The sequence below is a fragment of the Equus asinus genome, chromosome X, assembly GCF_041296235.1.
Source record: "Equus asinus isolate D_3611 breed Donkey chromosome X, EquAss-T2T_v2, whole genome shotgun sequence".
In the NCBI taxonomy this organism is placed as follows: Eukaryota; Metazoa; Chordata; class Mammalia; order Perissodactyla; family Equidae; genus Equus; species Equus asinus.
In genome coordinates this window covers 94,308,623-94,319,870 of record NC_091820.1, presented here as the reverse complement: position 1 = coordinate 94,319,870, position 11,248 = coordinate 94,308,623, and positions in this window count along the sequence as shown.

The window sequence follows — 11,248 nt, the reverse complement described above, 5'->3', positions numbered from 1 at the left end:
CAAGACAACCCAACATCATAACCCTTGTAAAATTTCCATTCCTAGTTCAAATACTACCTCTTTTAAGGAGTCTTTTTCATTTCCCCATCTAAGATTTCCTCATCTTATGTAAATTAAGAGGATTTTGTTCATGACATTTATTATAGCAGCTGTCATATTCCCTTGCACTATAATAGCTTCTTATATACTTTACCAGATATGGTTTCTGCCTTCAAGAAGCTTACAATCTGGTCAGAAGATTTTCATTTCCAAATGGATTTTTTCCTTCACTTTTTAATTGATTTTTATTTTTTATTTCATTTTTGAATCTCTCATAGTTCTCTATAGGAAATAGGTGCTCATAAATTCTTGTTGAATATAATTGGACAAAATGAATGAAAATAATAATACCCTATATGTCTATATTATATACCCTACATGTAGCACTTTTAAAACTTGTTAAAGCTCTGTTGTATCAAGAATTTAATTTGATGCTCATAGCATCCTTGTAAATAAAGGAGGGCTAGCTTTGTTAACCTTATTTGACAGATGAGAAAGCTGAGGCACAGAGAAGATAACTGACTTGCTCCAAGTAACACACCTTGTTGGGAATCTAAATCGATACAGATTTTATGTAAAGTAATTTCAACACATATATATTCTTCCTTTCTGTCTGTCGATCTCTATCATCATCTTACAAATATTCTTACTTTTGACTGAGTGAGTCCACTGATAGGAATCTACACTAAGAAAATAATCTGAAATAGAGGAGTTTTTGTGGAAGGATGCTCATCACAATGTTACTTACAATATTGAAAATGCAGAATCAGCTTAAAATGCCCAAGAGGGAAGTAGTTAAATACATATGGTACAGCCTTACAATAGAATATTTTATTTTTAATAATTTGATCTATTTATTTTCAGATTATTTTTCTCTTCATATGTTTATATGTTTAAAAATAGTAACTCAGTGTTGTTCTGGCATAGGATAAAGATATAGATCAATGGAGTAGAATTACGAGTCCAGAAATACACCCTAATATTTACAATCAATTGATTTTTGACAAAGGCGTCGTGACAATTCACTGGGTAAAGAATAGTCTTTTCCACAAATAATGCTGAGACAGCTGGATATCCACAGACAAAAGAATGAATTTGGACTCCCTACATTACACCATACACAAAATTTAACTCATAATGGATCAATAGACCTAAATATAAGAATTAAAAGAACAAAACTCTTACAAGAAGCCACAGGAGTAAATCTTCATGACTTTCATTTAGGCAGTATTTTCTTAAATATGACACCAAGAGCACCAGCCATAAAAGAAAAAGCAACCCACACACTGGAAGAAAATATTTGCAAAGTTGTATATATAACAAGGAACTTGTATCCAGAACATAAAAAGAACTCTTAAAACTCAATGATAAAAAAGATAAACAATGCAATTTTTAAAAAATGGGCAAAGAACTTCAATATATATTTCTCAAAAGAAGATATACAAATGACTAATAAGCACATGAAAAGATGCTCAACATCATTAGTCGTGAAAGAAATGCAAATCAGAACCCAAAGTGACACCATTTAATACACAGTAGAATGGCTATAATAAAAAAGACAGATAACAACAAGTATTGGTGAGGATGTAGGGAAATTGAAACCCTCATACATTGCTGGTAAGTACGGAGAATGGTGCAGCCTCTATGGAAAACAGTTTGACAGCTTCTCAAAAAGTTAAACATAGTTTAACCATAGGATCTAGCAATTCCACTCCCAATTATCTACTCAAGAGAAATGAAAACACATGTCCACACAAAAATTTGCACATGACTATTCATAGCAGCATAATTCACAATAGGCAAGAAATGGAAAGAAGCCAAATGCCTATCAACTGATGACTGGATAAACAAAAGGTAGTATATCCATGCAATGGAATATTATTCAGTCATAAAAGGGATAAATTACTGATGATGAAAATGTTCTAAAGTTAGAATTTGGTGATGGTTTTACAATTCTTTAAATATACCAAAACGCAAGGAATTGTACTCTTTAAATGGGTGAATTTTATGGTATGTGAATTATATCTCATTAAAGGTGTTAAAATAACATCATACAATGCATGTTTTCTACAAATGACTGTATTCAATTATCAATTTATTGTTAATATATTTCGTGCTAATGAATATACTTCTATAACATTTTAAAATCTTTATTCCTTACTAATTATAGAAGTAATGCATGTTCATTGCAAAAGAAATCTCAAAGAATATTGAAATGTCTAACATAGAATATCAAAGTTTTCACATAATCTTATTTCCCTAGAATTCTATTAATACTTAATACAATATATTTAATGGCTGCTTAGTATTCTATGGTACTGCTGTATCATAATTTACCAAGTTAATTCCACATTATTTTTTACTTAGAAATAAATTGGAAACAATCTCTAATAAATCCCCCTGTTATGACCATCTTTGTGAGTACGTTGTAGTGTAATTACCCAATTATACTGTTAGAATAAATTCCTGCAAGTGTATTTGCTGGTTAAAGTGTATGTATATTTTTAAGGTTTTACAATTATATACTGCTATATTTTATCCAAAAAATTATAGTACTATGTACTCTAATCAGCAGTGCTTGTGGAGTATCTGTTCTCCCTTATCTTTTCCAACCTTGGTTATTATTATTTTTTAAACATCTTAACTAGTTTAGTAGGTGCAAATGGTGTCATTTTAATTTAAAATTATTTTTGATTGCTAGTTGAATACTTTTTTCATGAATTTTTGGCCATTTGTAGTCCTTTATGAATTGTCTGCTTAAGCCCTTTGCCATTTTTAAAATGGAAGTGTTATCTTTTTCTTCAAGACTATATTCAATAGAATAATATACAGTCAATAAAATGTTTTATGAAGAATTTTTAACGCATATTTTCAATGTTAATTGAAAAAAAACCAGGAAAGAATGTTTCATTTATCCTACCAGCTCAATTATAAAATACGTTATGCACTGTGAAATACTAAAAAGAAAAGTAATCATCTCTAGATGGTAGGTGTAGATACTTTTTATTTTCTTTAAACTTCATATTTTCCCTGTTTTCTATGGTGAGCTTATATTACTTTTATAATTAAGTGAAATGTTTTTCTTTTTTCTTTCAAAGCAGAGAGCTAGTTTGTGGCAGAAGCAGGACGAGACTCTTCATTGCCTTCCCCACCTCTGTGTTATGCATCTAGAAAGGTGTGGTCGGAGGTAGAAGGGGAGCCAAGGGAAGGAAGGGCAGCAAAGGGTTTCAAGAACAGTGTTGTAGGAGGATAATCTTATTGTTAGGAGATGCATGCCGAAGAATTTAGGGTTCAAGTGCAATGATATCTGCAACTTGGGAAATGTATGCTGAAGTATTTAGAGTGTCCTGATGTCTGGAGAGAGAAAGGGGAGAAGGGAGAGGGAGGGTGAGGAATGGAGGCGGAAGAAGGGATGGAGGAAGTGTGGCGAAATGTTAACTGGTGAAGCTAAGAGAAGGGTATGTGGTTGCTCATCGTAGTATTCTTTCAATTTTCGTAGGTTTGGATATTTTCAAAATAAAGAAGTTGGGAAAATTGTGAGAACAAAAGGAGGGGATAATCACCTTGTAAATATTTCAAGGAAATGAATTAGGACTATCCCTGAGAAGAGGCAGTTGTGTCTAGGAATGGGGAGACCACTGGAGATCTTAAATAATGTTTCAGAAGGGCCAGGTGGGAAGGGAGAAAAGTCAGATTGCAAAGCGTTGGCAAATGAGTGGGAGGTGAGGCAGTGGGGTCAATGGTGTGGACCGCAATTCTGAGAATTTGAGAAATGGGGAAAAGAGAGATGAGAAACTGGCTTGAGAAGCAATAGGATTTTGGAAACTTTTTATATTGTTATTAATTTTCACGGTATTATGGATTCCTATGTATAGGAAATTAATATTTGACATTCTATCTCTCCTCCACACATATGTGGTTCGTGATGTATAAAATGAAGAACTAGGGAACCAATAAAAAGAAGTGAAAGAATAATATGCACAATGCTACCATCTAGAGTATCCTCTGAAAATTACACCCCATGTTTGACTTGCTGAGAGACTAGTTTAGGGCTCTGGCTTCTTGTGTGTGTCTGTCGCTTTGTGTAAACCATGTAGGAAGGTGAATAACATTCTCAGTGCAGCCCAGTGTTTGGGGACTGATATTTTGATCTCTGAGTGAAACATTTAAAATTTCCGTGAAGCCCTAAAATTTGATTTCAAACTAGGAGGGGCATTTTGGCAATACTTTACCTCAGTGGTGCTTTGGAAATGGAATCGAAACATTCAGAAGGAGAAGAGGAGGTCAAAGATAACCCTAAGTACAAGAATTAATGGGGTTATTGTGTTTAGCTGGGAGAAAGGTGAAAATACACTTGAAGTTTCTTTTTTGCTTCGGAGAGCTTCATCAATCTTTTCAGCTAATCTGAAGCCAAATGTCGCTGGATAATGGTGAAGGTGCACATATGGGAATGCACTCTCGGGGAACGGGTAGACAGAGTAATTTAGGGTAGTCAGGAGCTGGCTCTTGATGGGAGTGTAGGATTTCAACAGTCAAAGATGGGGGTGGACAACAAAACTTCCAGGCAGTGGGAACATTAAGAACAAAGGCAGAAAAGCACAAGGCATGTTTGGAGAACAGTGATGTCAGGTATGGCTAGAGCATGAAATGCATTAGGGGAAAGAGTGGGAGAGAAAGTGGGAAAGGTGGATTGACACCTATATGCCTCTCTTCTCTTCTCCCAGCCGGAGGATTCATTCTTGAGAACGAGGGGTTGGGGGGAGCTTGTCTTTTTTCCTCTCTAAGGGCCTAACACTTGCCTGGGTACACAGTAGGGACTTAATAGATTTTGGTCAATTAGACCATTAGCTAATACCAGTGTGCACTTACATCTCATAAGAGTTTGGCCATCAACTAGTCACGAGGGTAGATGCTGGCATTTAGTTACAAGAGGCATGATTCTGATGCTTAAAATAAGGCAAGTCCAACTCGCAGCTAACATCCAGAGCAGCTCTTTTCAGACTTTAATATGAATCACCTGCGGATTTTGTTAACATGCAGATTCTGATTCCATACGGCTGGCTGGGGTGGGACCTATGAGCCTGCATTTCTGATAACCTCCCAAGTGACGCCTATGTTGCTGGTCTGGGGACCAAACATTGAGTAGCAAGGATTTAAAGATCCCCCCACTCCCTACTCCTTGACCTTTGCAGACTCCAGACTCCTAAATGATTGGGCACAACTAAGGGTTCATCACTTAGTATAGCTGATGGAAAAGCTCAAATTTAAAGTATCTTGTGAAGATTTCCTGCCACTGGAATTGTTGAGGTACATTTGGACTGATGGCATCCAATCCATGCCATCTTTTAAAATTTTTCTTAGATGAGTTTGGTTCTACCTGGTTGGACTCAGAGTGTAATCTAGTCTGTTTTTTAAAAAGATGCGCCTTTACTCTCCAAATATAGACTTATCTATTGACTGAACATCCCTTCTGTTTAAATTCCATGCCTGTTTCCTTCTTAATAGTCACAAGCCTGTGTTTCTCAGGCTAATAGCTCATGCAAGGGACGGTCAAAGTCTAGTCACTGCTATTCTGGAAATGATTATTGTTATATGAAGAAATATGGCTGTAACAACATAAGTTGTGCTTCTTCTGGGTGCTTATTATTTTTATTTCATTATTTTCCTCATCCTTTGAGTAGGCTAAGCTTTATAAGTTTAATATTGATTCCTATCATTGTGAGGATCCGGATTGGTAGAAATAGTCTCCACGATGAAAATGAAAGTGGTGGTAAATTGTTGCATACATTAATTGGCTTCTGGTTAATTACCCAATGCCACCTGGCCACATTTTAGCTGTGCAACAGGGAGAAAGGCCAAGGGTGCTGACTCAGTGCACAATTATAATCTTATCAGGAAAGATGCCAGTCTTTAGGGTAAGATCAGAGGTTGTTTTTTTTCCCCAAAATATATTTGTGGGAAACATAGGCCTAAGGATGAGATATGCACACAGTCTGTAGTCTGGAGGCAAAGAGAGGCTACCTACTTGACCCTCTGCCTGAACCCTTGCCTTTTCTCTTCTCTCAATGTTTGGGACACCCATCTGCTCAGATTCTTAGAACGATTTTGGACTGCATCTGCCTAACTTTAGCCTCTTGGAATAGCAAGACCTGTTCAGTAACCTCTGACCACCTGGGGGTCCTCTTTCATGTGTAGCCGAGGGAAGAGGTTTTCTGCTGATATACACACATATGTAAAATCAAGACCACAAGAAGAAATGAGGGAATTTTGCTTTTGCACTTAAATCAATTTTTCTTTCAGGGGCTAGAGCAATTCTCCTGCTTTCTTTTCCACCTAGAGGCTGTGGGCTGCCCTAATCCCTAGCATGGCAACCTAAAAACACCAGTTTTCTGTGAGGAGGGACTGGGCTCTTCACCAGAAGCTTGCTGCTCGGTATCCTAGAGCGCTTTCTCTGTATGCTCAAGTCTAGAGGAGGTCAAATACAACAGTGGCCTTCTGATTCCTGCCTATTTTTCAAAAGCAATTCTATTAGACTTGAGGCTTCCAAGTGAACATCAACCTTCCTTCCTTCCTCTTTCCCTTCCTTCCTTTTTTCTTTCTTTGCTTCCAGATATACATGTTTAAAAATTACAAAGAGCTACATGTTAAAAAAAAATCAAATATTACAGAAGTGAAGGTTCACCACCCCGCTCCTTTTTTTGATCACCACAGTAAGTTTAGTTAACATCCATCAACTCACATAGTTACAATTCTTTTTCTTGTGATGAGAACTTTTAAGATCTAATCTCTTAGTAACTTTCAAACACACAATGCAGTATTGTTAACTATAGTCACCACGCTGTACATTACACCCCCAGGACTTGTTTATCTTTTAACTGAAAGTTTGTACCTTTTGTACCTTCACCCATTCCTCTGACCCCTCATTCCCCTCATATGGCAGCCACCAATCTGTTCCGTTTAATCCCACACTCTCGAGGTAATAATTGTTAACAGATTGGTATATCATGGATACTTTCCCACGTATTACATATAGATTTCCCTCATTGCATGACTCCATAGCACCCCTTTGTCATAATCTATTTAACCATTCCCCCATTAACAGAAATTTCATTTATTCTAGTTTTTTTCTATATGAATTATGCTACAACAAATATGCTTGTATAACACAAGCTTTTTTTCTTTAGTATAAATTACTAGAAATGGAAATCCTGGGTCAAAATGTCTACACATTTAAATGTGACTTGACATTGTCAAATTTTCTTTTTAAAAGGCTGTACCAATTTAAACTCCCGCCACCTGTTTAAATGTATAAGAGGGCCTGTTTTCTAGAACCCTTGTGAATACTGGGTATTTCGATCCTTTAATTTTTTTACCAGTTTGAAAAATGGTATTTTGGTGTTGTTTTAAGGTGTGTTTCTTTCATAGTTGGCACGGCTGAGCGTCTTTCCACATGTTGATGGCCATTTATGTTTTTTCTCTTGAAGGACCTACTTCCACCAGGAATTGCAGAGAGCAAATAAGCCACCTTTCATGACAGAGCTCTGGTAATGAGAAAGGTGTGTCACATGCGCTTACACAGAAAAATCAAAAGACAAGTGTATCTCTTTTGTAGAAGTACAAATATGCTTCTTTAAATGATAAAGGCTGAAAGGAAAGTAGAATGTGTCACTCTGTAAAGGATACACAGACAGGCTGCACAGTATATTTCAGAGACACTAAGGTAGTCAGACAGAGGAGAACATGGAAGGATAAGACTGCTGCGGATGCTGGCAGTCTAATTCTAAACTATCCATCTATTTGTTCCTTATTCGACAGATATTCAACAAATATTTTGAGCACCTACAATGTGATAATTATTGGGTATCCAGCGGTGAACAAGTCTCTGAAGTAAGACTGCCTGGGTTTGAGTTTTGGCTTCATCTCTTACAGCTGTGTGATCTGGTGCAAGTTGCTTAATGTCCTTGTGCTGCCGTTTCCTCATCTGTAAAATGAGTATAGTAATAGTATGTACCTCATAGGGATGTAGAGAGGATTAAAAGAGATAATGCAAGTAAAGTTCTATGCACAGAGTAAGCACCTAACAAGAGTTATATTTGCAATTCCTGACAAATGAGTTGCTGTCTTCCTCCCCAGAATTAACTCTGGAGAAACTATAGAAGCCAAAGGGAAACAGATTCCAGGAACAACAACAGGAACAGCAACACTGTGAGAACCCCGTGGGGATACTGAAAGCTGCCTTGAACTGGTGTGTGTAGAAGGTGCGTAGTTGTAGCTTGGTGCAGGGGCTGGCCAGAGGCACCCGTGATAGGATAGGGCAGAAGAAACCTTTTAGAGCTCTACTCCTTCCTCTCCCCTGTGCACCCTCAGTGTAACTACTGCCTTCCTCACTCATCGCAGAAATCAGCTGCAGTAGCTCAAACTGCCCATGTCAGCGGGTTCACCAGTAGATGGGCAGTTCAAAAGTCATGCTATGGTGAGGAGTTGATGAGCATAGGGATGGACTAACCAGCTGCCCTCTGGCATTCATTCCTCCACCTCTCACCCTCCAAACTCTTAGATCTTATGGAGTGCAACTCAAGGTTACTGACCAGAGAGGTTGCCTTATGAGGTGCCAGGATATAGGAGTAACAGTAGTTCTTTGGTGTCTGGGGCTCTCCCCTAGGACTACACTAGGGCCTGGCCTCTGGCCCCTCCTTGATATACATTATTAGATGCAGTAACTGATACTCTCAGGAAAGAAGAATTAACATACCTAGACTTCTGAGAAGGATGGATGACTACTAAAAAAAGGGGAACAAATTGGGAAACATGTACCATCCAATGAAGAATTATTGGAACAGATAGGCTAATAATTTAAAATATGCAAGGTAAATATATTTAAAGAGTTAAGGTAATAAATTAGCAATATAAATAAAATAATATAATTTTAAAAGAATCAAATGGGAAATATTAGCCATAAAACATATATATGCTTACATATTTACCGTTTCTGACACTATTCCTTTGTGTAGACCTCAGTTTCCATCTCATATCATTTTACTTCATACTGAAAAACTTCCTGTATCATTTCTTTTTAAATACATTTTTATTTTATAATAGATTCAGATTTACCAAAAAATTGCGAAGATAGTACAGAGAATTTCCATATATCCTGCACTCAGTTTCCTCTATTGTTAGCATCTCACATTAGTATGGTACATTTGTCACAACTGATAAACCAGTATTGATATGTTATTATTAACTAAAGTCCATACTTTATTTTGATTTCTTTAGTTGTTACCTACTGCCTCTTTTCATTCCCAGCAATCTATCCAAGATACCACATTACATTTAGTTATCATGTCTCTTTAGGCTCCTCTTGACTGTGGCAGTTTCTTAGACTTTCTTTGTTTTTGATGCTCTTGACAGTTTTGAGGAGTACTGATTGGGTATTTTGTAGATTGTCCCCCAATTGGATTTGTGTCATGTTTTTTTTTTTTTTTCTCATGATTAGATTGGTTATACGTTCTCGGGAGGAAGACTACAGAGGTAAAGTGCCCTTCTCATCACATCATATCATGGTTACATGCTATCTGCATGATTTATCACTGATGATGGTGACCTTGATCATCTGGCTGAGGTAGTGTTTGTCAGGTTTCTCCACTATGAAGTTACTCTTTTCCCCCTTTTCCATCCTGAACTCTTTGGAAGGAAGTTGTCATGTGCAGTCCACATTTCAGGAGTAGGGAATTATGCTCCACATCCTTGAGGGGAGACTATCTCCATAAATTATTTGGAATTCTTTTAAATGGGTGGTTTGTATATTTTCCTCCATTTATTTGTTTACCAAATCATTTATTTATACCAGTATGGACTTATGGATATTTATTTTGTACTTTGGGCTATAATCCAATACTACGTTATTTATTTTCTTTTTCAAATGGTTCCAACTTTGGCTGTTAGGAGCTCTTTCAATTGACTGCTGTATTCCTTTGACATGGCCCCCATCACTTTGTTTTAGCACTCCCTTACTTTCTGGTACTGCAAAGTGCTCTAGGCTCATCTTATATATTACCAGCTCCAGCTCTAGAGTCAGCCATTTTTCCAAGAAGCCTGGTTGCTTTTATTGCAGAGTGGTATTAGAAACCAATATATTTTGTTTTGGCAGGCAGCTAAGTCACGTCCAGATCAACTTCAACCTTTCAAGGCTTGTTAATAAAATTTGCTATGGTAGGTCTAGAATAGCCTTTACTGTAGGGCTAGGTTAGCCCTACTACTAAGGTGTGTGATCATTTTGGGCTGTCTACTTAAATTCCTGCATATTCAACATTTCTCCACTCTGGCTGGTTGGAACTTAAATGCTTCCTAGACCTGGATGAGCTGTGGGAATTATTCAGCTTATAGTTCCCCAGCAGTTGTTCTTTGCCTATCCTCATTGGAATTTCACTCTATGTAGGCACAGCTCAGTGTGTATCAATGACCCAAGGGAACCCATATGCCAATTTCTAGAGTTCTTTCTTTGAATAACTCTCTCCTCTCTGGTGCTCTGCTCCGCTAATTATAGCTGCATCAGCCTCTCTGAACTCTGATCTCTATCTCCTCATATCAGCAAGATCACTGTGCTATGCTTGGGCCTTTCATCCCGGTGCTGCTGTCCAGAAATTGCCTCCAGGCAGCAATCTGGGGCAATCGCAGAGATTATCTTATTTGTTTTTCTTCTTTTAAAGATCACAGTCCTCCACTACCTGTTGTGTACTGTCTGAAAACAATTGTTTCAAATATTTTGTCCAGTTTTATAGTTATTTATGGTAGGAGAGTAAGTCCAGTGTCAGTTACTTTGTCATGGATGGAAGTGGAAATTCTAGTCATTAAAAATATAATAGTTGAAATAAAGAATAAAAATGATAGAATCAGTAGCAGGATAACTGTAGCTAAAGAGTAAATTAGTGAGTTAAAGATAAAATTGAGGAACTTTCCAAGAAGGCAGCAGGGAGTGTTAAGGAGATAGAAAATATGAAAGAAAAGCTAAGGGATATGAAAGATGGAAATAAAAGTTCCAACAGCAAATAAAAGGAGTTCAAGAAATAGATAAAAATCAAAAATGGAGAGAAGTGACTGCTTTAAGAAATAATGGAGATAAATTTTCTGGAATTGAAAAATAGTGAAAGATTTCATGTTGAAAAGAATCACTGAATGCAAAACAGGAGAGGGAAGGAAAACCTCTTCTAGA